Genomic DNA, 14,945 nt, shown 5'->3' with positions numbered 1-14,945 from the left:
ACTGCACAATATTGTGTATTGCATTGGATACTTATGTTTATATCACGATTATGTATTGTATTCTTTGACGAGCGGGGACATTACGATTTACATAGGTAGGTACCTCGTTACATTGTGTAACAAAAAGTAGTGATACATTTATATGATCAACTGTCACTAGGTATTTTATATTTACATGCGAAATAAGTACAACCTATTGGCAAATCTTTCATCGCGTAGAAGAGTAAATTGTACCGCCATAGACCTGAGTTGCCTTTCGCGTAACGTAATCCGTATCAAAGCTCCGTGCTTCCGGCGGCCGCGTTATCCTCTGTGTAAACAATGCTCTGAAATCGTAACAAAATATATATTTTATCGGATAGTTAGCTCACCGTAGCGTGCCTTACGATAAACATGGCCGCGGCCGGCGCGGACGCTCAGTACACTCGCAACCGGGGCCGCACGCACGCGTCGCCACATCAAATAAATAAACCGATAAAATATTAATTTATCAACAAACTGTGAATAAGTGTCCAACGGATTTTTACCTCAGAGTCGATAGAACGTGACTTTTTAAAAGGGTTCGTTTTCGCGGGAGTGAATTTGGACGCGTTCACGTGGATGCCGGCAACGCGGATTCGAAATTTGAATTCGTCAAGGTCCATTCAAGTTATTGGCGCGTTTTGTGTCTCCGCACTTTCGTTCAGTTAGTGCATTACAGGTGAGTGACATCTCAAAAGCTAGTTGTAGCTTTATTTTTAGAATTTTAGGCTAGCGCGCTCACGAGATGCTCAGACGAAACTATTTTTGGTCCACACCCGTAACCTAACTGAATTCTCGTGTTACCCACACTACATTCTAACTACCTAACAGCAACTTGATGTTACTTTTACATTAAGTACTTGACGATACTGACAAACTACTGCTCTCTAGTAGATATCTAGGTGTTTCATAAAAAAACTGTTAGATATGTACACCTATTTTGTAAATTAAAGATAAGTGACCTTTATGATTCACTTATTCATAGAGTTTTCAAATCATGAACGCACATTTACCTTGTGTAGCGTGAATTATAACGATATGTCCTACATTTGCCGGTGGCATAGATGGCTGAACAGTTTTATCACTGTCGCACGATGGCATTCCTGATGTTAGCTTTAAGTATTTTTTTATTTGTACACGTGAGATACTAATACATAAATCGATGTAGAGTCCGATTAACTTAACTCGGCACCGATATATGATAAAGTGTGGCAGTGCCATAATAAACATCGTCATAGTGATGTGTCATTTTTGCTAACACTGTGCAGAATTAGTTTGGTCCGGCTCTAATTGCCTATTAAATAAAAAAAACAGAAGGTGCAGTTATTGTTAGGAGATGCGTTGAACTCGGAGGCAATTGTATTTTAACTCAGTAGGTATGATAATTAAGAGGAATTCCTAGTTGTGATTTTTCCATACAAACGCTCTCGACTGTTTCCTCCCTGGATTTTTAACCTAGAGCAATGATTTTTTCAAATAAGATCACTATCGTCAATATCTGTGCCGCTATGTTTTGCTTTTTTGGATTATTTTATTTTGAAGAAAATTACAGCGCCTCGAAAATCGCAAAAACGGCTAAATTGAATTGGCTGTAAAAAAGGCACAGTATACAAATATGACAACAAATATCCAAAAAATCAAAACATAGCGGCATAGATTATTTCTTCCTCTTGCAATTTCCAAAATTTCATAATGATTGGTTGTGATTTGGAGGAGGAAACAGTCGAGAGCGAAACCTCGATTTTTGAGTTTTTTGCGCGTGAATTTCGGTCCGAGCTGCAGTTGTCCTTATCGCACGAATTGGAGGCGGAGACAGTTTCTAAATATACGTACACAGAAGGAATAGTGATGGGCATAACATCCTTATTAGGGATTGCAGAACCGGTACTGTTTTAAAGAACCGGGATTTCCCGGTACTTTCGGAACTGGTCTAATTATTTCATTATTTTAAATAAAACGACAGCATTTTGCGATTTGACCACCTTTCGTATTATAATTTAATAATCACGTTTTCTTTTACTACGTATAATCACAATAAACAAGTCAATTTTTTTTAGAAATATAGTATTTTACATTGCTCACACTTGTGCGTCACAAGTAAAAGATAACTACATTGATGTTTGCCACTAGATAGCAAATTAAATGAAATTACATTGACAAGGGGATATATATACATATAAGTATCGCAGTCGTATTGTATAATCCGCCGTATTACATTACGGCTAGCCGATATCAAAATAAGGGCCATTTTGAAATGCGGCGGTTCAACGATTAAGATATGTTGGGTAAATACCGGATGCGGGTGAAGAACGTAGGACATTCATTTCTCCCTAATTTGGCTTTATTTTTTAATGTTGGCAACATTGTGTAAGACGCCATTTCATTGCGCCTCGACTGCCAGTGTTCCCGCGTCGCTCAGAGAGTCGGGCTTGTGCTATGCGCAATCACAGAGAGCAAGGTAAATTTCGCAAATTCTTTCTTCTATCCGATCTTCGACCTGTAATTTATTTTACGTATTGTGATGAAACTGTGTTTGTTTTTGTAATTGTGTTAACAGACCTAGCACTGCTGTAGATCGCTATCCGATCTTGACTTGAAGATCGGAAAGAAACAATCCGATCTTTACCTATTTCAAAAACAGCAGTGATTGTCAAACTTTAAATTTTCTTCAATTTACCTACTGAACTACTTAATTATCACATTTATTGTTTTCTTGATCACACTTTCGTACCATTATTTTTATCCAGTACCACTACCAGCGCGACGGTAAATCAAAAGGAAGAGATTTTGGCAGTCTATTTTGTATGTTTGTATATTGTATGTGTATGTACACCTATTTACTGACAATGTAATTTTTTTAATTTCTGCAACTCAAAGGTTGCCTGGAAGAGATCGCTTTTTAGCGATAAGACCGCATGTTGTTTACCTGTGCTTATGTTTCTGTTTTCTTTTATTAAGGTGTGCAATAAAGAGTATTTATATTGTATAGGGATGATGATATACATGTTGAAATTGTATAACAAAATCGAGTAAAATAGATAGCAAATGAGCAATAAACTACCTACACATACGGATGCATATGTAGATGTACACGCATACATACATAGCTAGTTTAGGATACAAAATAGAGATAGGGCTTCGAAATTAGTTTCCTTAAAATGCTTCAAGAGGGCTCTCTTTTCCTATATATTTACTTTACTCTTTACATACGATCCTTACATTTTATAAAAAAAAGATTGTATATCAACTATATATATACATAATTGCAAAATTATACCAACAAAATCACAATTTTACTTATTTTCTATACTTCAAGATGGGCTCTCAGTGAGCTCAACGAGGGGTGGGAGGGGGTTAGGGTCGGCAAGGCGCATGTAACTCCTCTGGAGTTGCAGGCGTACATAGGCTACGGATACTGCTTACCATCAGGCAGGCCGTATGCTTGTTTGCCACCGACGTAGTATAAAAAAAACCTTAACCTTTTTAAAGAACTACTTAATCTTTTTGGTTTCTAAGTTTGATTCTTATTTTTTTGGCGACCTTCATTAAAAATGGGCACGATTATTTTTTATTTTGATTTTTTTCCCTCCTACTTAAGTACTTAATATCTTCCAGTACATTCCTTTCAATAAACAATACATTTACACTTTCACTAAACCTGTACAGTTCGCGAGATCTTAAATTGTAAAAACTTCGAAACCTATCTATTATTTTAGTGGTTTTTCTTACTTTATTACTTCGGGTAAACCTTACAATAAGAGGTTTCTTAGCACATTGTTTACTTAGCAAATTGCCTTATGACATAGGTATCAAAGTTTGAGAGCCACAATTTTACCAATTTTTGTATCAGGGTTAAGATCGGATACAAAAATACGAAAAAAAAACTTTTGTTGACAATTTTTAAGTTTGTAATTATTGGTGGCTGTAATGTAATTTATATACATTGGAGAAGGGTAGACACCGGACCTACGAATACGAACGATTCTACGGTTATTATTTAACGATTCGCTCCGTACTTCAAGAATCTGTCACGTGCTGAGATCTCGAAAAAACATTTTCTCACGAGTTCTCTCAATTGGTCCCAAAAATGTCCGGCATTATCCCAACATACTTTACCCAGATTGTCATTGCGATACGTTCTTCAATAAGGCGGCCCAAGTTTAGCCCCATCGTACTACAAGTTAAATAGATTGTAGTTTAGCCATATATTTATACCTACTTACAAAAACGGATAGGTACAGTCAAGTGTAAAAATATGGGTGTACACATCTTACTCAAAAATATGTCCCATAGCATCTTATTCCAGTGTAATAAGAGCGTAGTACCATATTTATGAGACGATTCTTTCGATACATATTTTTGCACTTGACTGTACGACGACGACCGAAGCAGGGACATCATTCTTTTTTGCAGTTTTTACCTATATGGTAATTAATAGATACAGTATAATATAAAAATGAAAAACAATCTTATGTGATAACAACAAAAACAACTTGCATCGGGCAGCGTAGGATAAATTCCGTTCGGTTCGCGGGCGATGTCGACGGAACGGCGCACATACGTAGATTTCAATTATTTAGGCGGCCAAAAATATTTTTTTCTGGAAAATAGCTATACGTACAATAGGAAATTAAAATAAACTCCTCTTGATCCGAAAAAAATATAATTATTGATTATGCAACATATTTACATCGATAAAATACAAAAAATAAAAATTATTTTTTAAATTACCAACAAAATAAAAACGTCGTATGAATTATTAGTTACAAGCATAAATATGGTAAAATATCATATATATCTATATCTTAAATATATACTTATTACAAATAAAACTACTGGCTATCTCTAGAAGTATTTGGTTTGGCAGCCATCAACATTTCTATAGTTTCAGGTAGGAATGCTTTGTGACAAGGTTTCTTGATTTGTCTGCTTGAGCTAATCAGGGGGTCTGATGTTAATAAAAGCCTATTAAATACATCTAAATTGCATTCCTTTCTAGAAAACTTCCTTGCAAAGTTAAGTCTGTACGATCGAAAATGCTTGTTCCGGGCTTCTGCTGCCTCCTCAGATAACTGGCCAATAGGAAGTAACGAGTGACTTATGATTTGTCCACCATGCATCAGTATTTTGTGCATCGTCGGCGTCATTGGATGCCATCCATACAGATCCACGTACAATTTCGCAGTATCATATGCGTATTGATCATATTTTGCGACATCAATTTCATGACCACTTGAAATAGTTTCCAATATAACTTTGAGTCTGTAGATAAGCTCAAAGCTAATTCCTGTGACCTCAGATGCCAGTTCAGGGTTTTCGAAGAATCTCCTGCTTGTGTTGCCATCATTAGTATTGCCAAAGTTAGCCTTCGGCATATCTATGTGAAGTCCAGTTTCATTGTGAAATCTGACTTGGATTTCGGACTTTCGTTGTGCTTCCAATGCCTTTTCTTCTGTGGTTTTCCTCTGTCTGTATTTCTGCACAGGTAACTTATATGTCAAATGGAGTATGCTTTCTAAAAACCGAATTCTAGCATGTAATACTGATAATCCAAATTCTAGAGCTTCGGAGCTCACATCATTCCTCTTGTTTAAATCGTTGAAACTTTTCGAAGTAGCTCCACAGATGTAGCACTTCGAAGTTGATTTCGTGTCCGTGGCCGCGTTACACACCTTTCCGTCTACCATTGTCATTTTTAGCATATAACCAAACTGATACTCCTGGTTTTTTAAAATGACTTTCGTATTATTGAGCAGCTTAACTGACTCTGATTTGACGAAAGATTTTGCTGGCCTACCTTGACGAGAGGCCGATTCTATCGGAATCTCGAAAGTTCCTTCTAACCAATCTCGGTTGTTTTTTAGGAAAACTTCTTCGTGTTTACTGGCTTTCATCCATCTTTTCATGAATTCGGTCTTGATATAAGAATACCTTTGCTTCAAACACTTTTTAGCATTTACGGTGTCTCCATAACGTATCAACAGAAAATCTTCATACGAATCGAGTTTTTCCCTTAAACTTGGTAAATTTTGTCTTTGTACCTGTTGAAACAGGTACTTCCGAGTCACTATTTTAGTACCCGAGGTACCAGACGGACCTAAAACAAAAAATAATTAGATTTAATACAATTTAGCACTAACGTGGTATTTTTCTCAATTTCGACCCCTAAGATTCAAATGCTCTTATTTGGGAAACGCGCGGGTTTCCGCGGCTAATTTTTTACTGGTATGATAGAAAAATAAGTAAAGTATAGAAAAATAAAGAAAACATTGCTCGGACGGACCCTTAAGTTAGTTAAAAGACATATTTAATTGTAAGAAACACAAAAAAACTGACTTATTGATAGAGCTATCTTTGAAAAATTAAAAGTTTATCAAAGGCATTAGAAACTAAAAAATTTACTATTAAAAAACATAGGTTCTTACCTGAATTACTGCAATCCATCACTGACACTCGAAAATAAGTAGTTAAAAAACAAATATGAATTTTACAAAAGTTGTAAGTTTAGGAGCGCCGAGAACAGACACGTACACGTTAAGCGACTATCGAATTCAGACTACCTGAGGGAAGCTCTTGCGCATCTACGAAGGGTGGGAGGGGGTGCCCATTGTATTCCCGAAACTGTTTACTACCTGAGTAAATGGTTATCTTATCATTAGTTTTTTTTTTTCGGATAGCGAGTTTTGGCCGCCTAATTAGTTGAAATCTACGTATGTGCGGCGCGCAATGAGCGGGCACTGGAGTCTCGCGTCTGTGTGCGCGCACTCACACTTAGATAGCTCCCGCTCCCGCCCACCGCAGCGCGACAGAAACATAGCTTCAAAAATTCGAGATTTGAAAAGTTGCTCAGCTAGGAATTGCTCTTAATTGGACAATGACTTCATAAATTTATAAAGATCAGTCTTTGGAACTTCCAAAGCATTGTTCACGAAATACATTACATACGAGTTCACACATAGATTACGTTACATTTGTGTGAATGTGTATAAAATATATGTAATTATGAGAAATGGGGAATGATAAAATATAAGAAGCTAATGAGAGAGATTACTTTTCCATTGCACGGCTGAAGTTTAGTGTCATTTTCGTCCACGGACAGCAAACACTACTGAAATATAATAATTCAGCCTATATACGTCCCACTGCTGGGCACAGGCCTCCTCTCATGCGCGAAAGGGCTTGGGCTATAGTCCCCACGCTAGCCCACTGCGGATTGGGGACTTCACATACACCTTTGAATTTCTTCGCAGATGTATGCAGGTTTCCTCACGATGTTTTCCTTCACCGAAAAGCTAGTGGTAATTATCAAATGATATTTCGTACATAAGTTCCGAAAAACTCATAGGTACGAGCCAGGATTTGAACCCGCGACCATACGCTGAGGGGTGATTATGTGGGTCATACTGAACAGTTTATACCATAGTAAGACCAACCCCGAAATCGTGAAAAAAAATTGCTGTTCTATAGAAAACATTGACATGTGATTCACCAAAATGAATGAGACGGCGGATTTTTTATCGCGATTTTGGGGTTGGTTCCATATTTAAAGTTGTTCAGTATGACCTACATATCCACCCCTCAGCGTATGTTCAAACAACAATTTCATATAAGGTTAAATGTCACTCAAATTTTCATGTCCATTTTTAATTTCCAAGTTCTGTATACGTTTTTAATTTTGAACCGAATAGTCGGTAAACATTATCGCAAAACAGGTATATTTATTTTATTTTTATTCTTCCCGATTTGGTTATAAACTTGAAAAGATGAGAACTTAATGCAAAGATTCTATGTGACCCATAAATTTCGATGTACAATAACGTTCCTTGATGCCGAGATAAAAACATAAAAAGAGTTTTATTTGTGTAATAATGTCGTATAATATTTATTTATTTATTTATTTTATTTATTTATTCCTGATGTCAAATACTAGATTATTAAGACAACTTTTACTTTGCCATTCCAATGCATTATAGATTTTTTTTAAATTAATGTTTTGTAAATTATTTCTGTCACGTAATACTTATTTACTTAATTTTTATATAGCGTTGCAAGCCTCCTCCATTTTCTTTTCATCTTGTGCGGTCTGTAGCTGTCTACTTCACGTTTTTCCTGCAACCTTGTCAATGATGTCGAGAACGAGATGTAAAGCATTATTTCATGGTAAAGGTGACCCACACCGCAGTCTAGTGCAGCACGAAATGGAAACTAAAAAACTCAACTAGACGCGATTGTATTTACATTATTTAAAATTGATCAATCTTGTTTATCAACCCATTTATATTTCTTACTTCATTCGTTACTACCTAAACTAAGAATGTAATAAAATGCTGCAAGTCGACACAAGTCCTAATAGTCGTATCGACGCAGAATGAATAAAAGTATGTGGGTTATTCCCACTAGTTGCTACCAAGTTGTTGCTACTTGCCAGCGGTAACAATAAGTTGATGGTAACTAGAGGGAACAACACATGTCAATATGAAACTTTCTAAGTATACACACATATATTCCTCCTCGTGTAAATTTAATTCAGATTACAATATAATAATCTGGGTGCCTAGCCAAGATGACAATCAACGCTAATCTCTCTCTATAACTCTTCAATATCAGTGCAACAGAGACATTAGCGTTTCATTCGCTACGGGGCGTAAACGACTGGCATCTTGGCTAGGCACCCTGATACCATCGTGATTCTGATTAGGTATCTGATCATCATCAGGGATGATGAAGCCTGCAGTTGGATGCAAGAACTCCTCGGTTGTCACCTTAAACCTTTCGAGCTTAAGTTCATTAGGTTCTTTTTGACGAGTCCAATAGTCAATGCAGAGTGTAAAGTAGGTACAGGCGCTAATATATAATAATAAAAAAAAACGTTTTAAGAATTACGCACATTTTATGTATTGGGTAATATTATTATGTCCGTATATTGTAAACGTTGAATAACCTCAAATATACTAAGTATTATAAACGATAAAAATAAGCTCTCCGAAACATGTCGCGCGAGTGTACGTGAATACGTGAGTGTAATCCGTAGAATTATTTTAATGTTAGTATGTCTCACGACAGTTTTAATTCGATTATTGTAAACAAGTCACACGATTCATACTTTATGCGTCCTTCATTCGATAGGATGGTTAACGAAACATTTAAGTGAGCAATGTCGGACATAAAATTAACTGTTTCATACCTACCTAGATAACAAAAGCCACTAAATGGTTATCAGTGGTCATAAGCGTTAGGTATGTCAAGCAGAGACAAATTTTTTTTTATAATATGAGCATATCAATACGGTTAAACCTAACAATACTTAGATCGAAAACGAAAAAAAATGATTAATGCTTTGATGTATATGATTATTACTTGTCCACTTGACGAAGGCTGCTGGAGCAGAAAAAATCTTAAGTATGATTGGTAGGAGTATTTTTTTTAACATAAGCCCTAATTTGTCTATAATTTATGATTCCTTAGTGCAACGCCCAATGGCCATATCTACACTTGTGTACATTTTTTAAATCCATTCATAATACCAATAAGTAAGATAAGGTAAGTCGCCCCTTTCTGAATACAGAAGCCAGGATTTTGGTCAAAGCTTAAACAAATAGACGCGACGAGACGCGTTGGTTACTCGCTTATCGAAGGCGATAACGCGTTTTTATCCTCCCAAGCTGTTTGCGGCTCTGGATTCTTCGCTGACTATCTCAAATAGATTTCATTGAGTAAACTATTGTTTCGGCGTAAACAAGTACCCAATTAAGGATTATTAAGTTTTTTTTGTAACTGACCGGTGATAAAAAGTACCTATCCGTATTCATGAAATACTAATGGAATTATCGAGTGCTATTTATTTTTGTACTTGTTTACATTTTTTTTTTAAATACCTAGTGTTTGATTATTAGTAAGTATGTAGGTGTAGTAAGTAAGTAAGTAGGGAAGTTAATCAGGGGATATCAAGATATCAATGTAAGTTTAGTTTTGCTTTCCACAATTAAAATGCAGTGAAAAATGTATAGATGAACTATGGATAAGTTTTCTTATCTGTCATCCAATATCATTATAAAAAATATTAAATTGTTTATAAAAAAAATATTTTATAACTTAAATTTTAGGGTAAATTATAGTAATTTTTGGGAGTTATGTTAGTATTTAAAAACTACTCATTTTAATTTTTGTACTTTCTTGTAGCAACTAGAAGAAGACCTAAATAAACTACCAAACAAATCCGAGGAAAAATGCAACTGGTAAATTTCCAGGTCAAGTAATATGGTTGCGACCTCGAGCCAGTTTATTACTTTCCCCGCGAATGTCAAAAGGTCGTTGAACTCAAGAATTCAAGTTCGTAACGTAACCCTTGTCTGCGATTCATAACTACTCTTGTTATATAATAAACAACAACTTAATAAACGTGTTCCTCGAAACAACGGCCGGTCTAGAAATGAAATCTAAATTAAATTAAAATAAATCTACTTACCTAACGGGCAGCATTTCCTAAACCAACAATTTTATTTCCATAGTTCAATCAACCTCTCATAATTACAAGTTTTAATACTTTGTTACTCTGGAGGAATACATCAACTTAATCTTAGGTGTACCCATATCTGATTGTGATGCTATAGGCATGCATCACCTTCTGGAAAATCTATTAGATATTTTCGAGTAATATACCTAACCTCCTAGGTTAAATTTGGTCTTAAGTACGTTAAGTAAGGTCTGAAAAACGCATAGTTGTAGCCCGTTAAAATTGATAAAATGACAATCATTGTAACATAGCGCTATTTTGCCCCATTATAATTCCCCATACTTAGAAAGCATTATTCGCAATTTATCTCCTGCGCAAGTACCGTACAAGGACTGCGAAGTTAATAATTTAACTTGAAACTCAATCATTTGAACAATTCAGAGCATAAAGTAAATAAGTGTTCATTGTAAAAAGCAAGAAAACATCGTAAAAGTATTCTTCACTTAAAGGCTCTTTTGTGCGAGTAATAAACACGAAGGAAAATGTAATTTTACTATTTACAATAGCATTTAAATAGAATTCCCACGCCGGCGTTGACCACAGTGCAGGCATAAACCTGTGGATTGGGAAACCGCAGCCGCAATACAATAATAACATTAATTAATAACTCATACAAGCACAGTGGGTTAAAAATAAAAAGCAATGGGTAACTGTGACGTACTGTTTATATAAGATGCCGTTAAATGTTTAGAAACAGAAAATGCATAATTTCATGTATAATATATATACAAAGCACAACTCACTTTTGTGTTAAAATATAAATATTTATTTTATTGTTTTTAGTATTTGTTGTTATAGCGGCAATAGAAATACATAATCTGTAGAAATTTCAACTGGCTAACTATCACGGTTCATGAGATACAGCCTGGTGACAGACGGACGGACAGACGGACAGCGAAGTCTCAGTAATAGGGTCCCGTTTGACCCTTTGGGTACGGAACCCTAAAAATGACCAATCACGTGCCGCTGCACTCCCATAAGAAATACTAAACGGGGACGGGCGGGCGGTGGTCTTCGCGTGTTTATGTCTTTTGTACAAAATTTTTGTCCAATGAGATACTTACCAATTCTCATAAATTATTTAGCTTTTATAGTAAAAAAAGTATTATTTTAGATGACTCGTAGGAAAAGTACACAATAGTGATATAATCAATCTTTTCAATCTCGTACCTTACTGAGGCAACTTTGCAAGGTTCGTAGCCTAAACACGGTACTCGACTGAAATGCTCTCTATTATATCACGATTGTATAAAGTACTATTTTATACAGCTACAGGTAAGTCTAGCAAGACAACTCGACTGAAAAGCTCTCTATTATATCACGATTGTATAAAATACTATTTTATACAGCCTATACAGGTAAAAGTCTAACAAGACAAGAAGATAAAGATGCTACTGTTAATGAGCGACACCTACTTACAGCTAGAAGTGAATGTCGATGTAGTTACTAGTGCGTACCTACAGATATCCGATAGAACATGTCTGGGTTAAAACTCACCTTTGCGTACGTAATATACGTGTCCTATGCATAGTTCAAACTAGTACCTTTTTGTGTTGATGATATGTTCCCTAGTAAAATAAACTTTAGTGAAACTGCTGCTTACGTGAAATCGTTACATGTAAGCACTTTTGCACTAAGAGTTAAGTTTCCCGAAAAAAACACATTTCCAAAATATCCGGCTCGAAGGACCGAATCCACATCAACGTCGACGATATCGATAGTATCGATACTATCTATATCGACGTTTTAAATAGTAATTAGAATCGGTTCAGTAGTTTTTGTGCGACAGAGCGTGTTACCGGTACAGTAGAGTATGATACATTTATATTTATAAGGATAAAATACCGGCTTATTCAGGTTTTACAACCAATTTAGTTTAAATGTTGTAAGTGGTTTTGATAAGATTAAAAAAATGAGGAACTGAAGAGCATTTTGATAGATTTTTAAGAATTGTGATGTGTCATTCAGATATTATCAGTTATTTAGTTTTTTACTCCGTTATTCATGTACGTTGGTGAATCGAACCAAACATGATATCAAAGCGTGTGTATTTTTTTATATACCAAAATAAAAACATAATTTAGGCACATCTTCCCTATAATTCCTTAAAAACGTATAAGAAACGATTTAGATTCTAAGGCCATTAACAAACGTTGGCGCCTCTTCATTGATGTTTGGGGTATTTTTTGTCGGGAGCGTGTAGGGTTTTATTTATTAACGTCGTTCCTGGAAGGCCCTCTCGAAATCCCTAAAAAGGTGAGAAACTGCCGCATTTTTGACGTAACGTAACGATGGCGCCATTATTGTGGTAAGTAACTACTCGAAGTTGTGTGAATGGACCCGTCTCGTCTCGAAGGAATTTTACGGTTTTTAAACCGTTTCAAAAATAATGGACGGCGCGTTATGAACGTCTCTAATATAATAATGTTTAAATATTTTGGACTGTTACTAAGCATGGGATCACAACGTAAACAATACTTTCGTCATACTGGATTTTCACTGTTTTGATCACAAAGCACGTTTTGACCGACGCTTATTAAAAAATCTAAATGGGATTTTAAAATCTGGTCATTCTGGTATATATATAGCAGGATTTAGTGTTCAATTTCTAACAAAGCTTTTAAAAGAGTTACAATCTTGAATTCACAATGCTCAAACAGAGATCATACCAGACTAACCAGTATAATGTGTTTTTTTACGTAACGCGAGCTCAAAACAACAAAACAGAATCAAATCTCAGACAAAATGTTTCGTGAATGCTTATTCAATATGAATATGAATCGTCAGCGTCACATGACGATACTTAAAGAAGATGATGGGTTATCCGTTTCTTTTGTGTCTTCTATGCAAACTTGTAAAACAAATATCTATACTGGTATCTTGACTTTGTCAACTCCTTAACTCCTGTGAAGATCAAACAACGAATTAGTAAGTGATGATGGCAACTGTGTCTGCTAATCCAATGGCATATTTATTTTATACTTTTAGAGGCACGGCGGCCAAAAACAAGTTTTAATATATACTTACGAGTATGTAATTGATTTAAATGTATTAGAGACATACATATTAGGTCATAGTAAATTTTTCAATTACTGTTTTATGCATGCTTTGAAACGTAGGTACTCACATAATATTTATTACTCGTATCTTATGATTAATTTTTCGGTGTTGTAATAGCTATCACAATAGATCACTGCCTGGTCGACGTGGCACTCAAAGGCCCACAAACTCCAATAATAATAATAATAAAAAATAATATTATGTTGGATAATCTCAATAAAAAAAAACTGTCCACATTTTGGCTCTACAAACTGCTTAAAACGCTATTGTTTCCGCACCTGTTTAATTGTTGTTTCTCATTGACATTGTAAGTAAGTGCCGCAAAGTGGAAATTTCCAACGTTCTCTGAACACAATAAAAGCACCTTAGCAAACCATTACCCGGTAAAGGCTTTCTCTTAATAAAATCTTAATGGATTCAGTAACGTCTTATCAATAATGACATTAATTTTATTACTTTAAATTAAAACAATCCTACTTAGCATTTTTGAACTTGGTCCTTCGAGCCAGATACATATTATATAAGGTAATTTAATAAACGTCTTGCTCTATTATTTCGACATAGCGATAGTCTTTAAAAATGATTGTCATAACAATAGAAACAAAAACTATCAATAAATATATTCACGATATTGTCTATCAAGTGTATTCCATTTCTTCGACTTAAATAAACAAACATTAACATAACCACTTTTATCCATATGATATTGTGGTTCTTCTGAAATTCCAATAATTGATATCTGGGAGACCGAGCTTTGCTTGGAAAACATATAGAAACCCAAAGATACGCGTTTTCCCAGTGATAAAATATAGCTAGATCGATGTTTCGCCCCCGAAAACCCCCATACAGTAAATATCATCGAAATCATTAGAGCCGTCCGAGATCCCCGAAATTTATATATACAAGATTTGTAGATAGTCGGTAGTGACCCTGACTATGAAACAGGAGGTCCCGGGTTCGAATTCCGGTCAGGGCATTTATTTGTGTGTTTATCACGAATATATTTTGTTCCTGAGTTATGGATGATTTTTATGTAAGTATCTAAGTATGTATTTATCTATGTAAGTATATCATCGCATAATAGTACCCAAAGTACAAGCTTGGCTTATGGGGCTAGGTTGATCTGTGTGAGATTGTCCTCAGATATTTATTTATTTATATTTATAAACAAGATAAAGGTTGACTCACGCTACACAGGGGCAGGGCCGGGCCGGAGCTTCCGGCGCTTCGTTTTCTATGGAAAGCATTACGTCATCACCGGAGCTCTGTAGTGGCCCGGTGCGGGCTCGGACCGGAGACTAGCCGGTCATGCTATGAGCAAAAATCGGACTTCCCGGAGCCTCCGGGCCAC

The 14,945-nt window shown here is 35.6% G+C and overlaps 1 protein-coding gene across 3 annotated transcripts in view; it reads left to right on the top strand.

Annotated features, from left to right (window-relative positions):
* Positions 1-14,945, top strand: part of LOC133522807 (monocarboxylate transporter 10) — an 80,398-nt gene that overhangs the window by 21,837 nt on the left and 43,616 nt on the right. Inside the window, exon 1 of one of the 3 annotated variants that reach the window (XM_061858264.1) lies at positions 300-700. The exons of 1 other annotated variant lie outside the window; for it this stretch is intronic. The gene's annotated coding sequence lies outside the window, so the exon portion shown is untranslated. Of the gene's footprint in view, positions 1-299; positions 701-14,945 lie in introns of those variants that run through there. One more of the 3 variants, XM_061858267.1, reaches the window with a different exon arrangement.

The sequence above is a fragment of the Cydia pomonella genome, chromosome 11 (assembly GCF_033807575.1).
Source record: "Cydia pomonella isolate Wapato2018A chromosome 11, ilCydPomo1, whole genome shotgun sequence".
NCBI lineage: Eukaryota > Metazoa > Arthropoda > Insecta > Lepidoptera > Tortricidae > Cydia > Cydia pomonella.
Note: the sequence above shows the minus strand (reverse complement) of the source record. Positions and strands in the feature narration are given on the sequence as shown.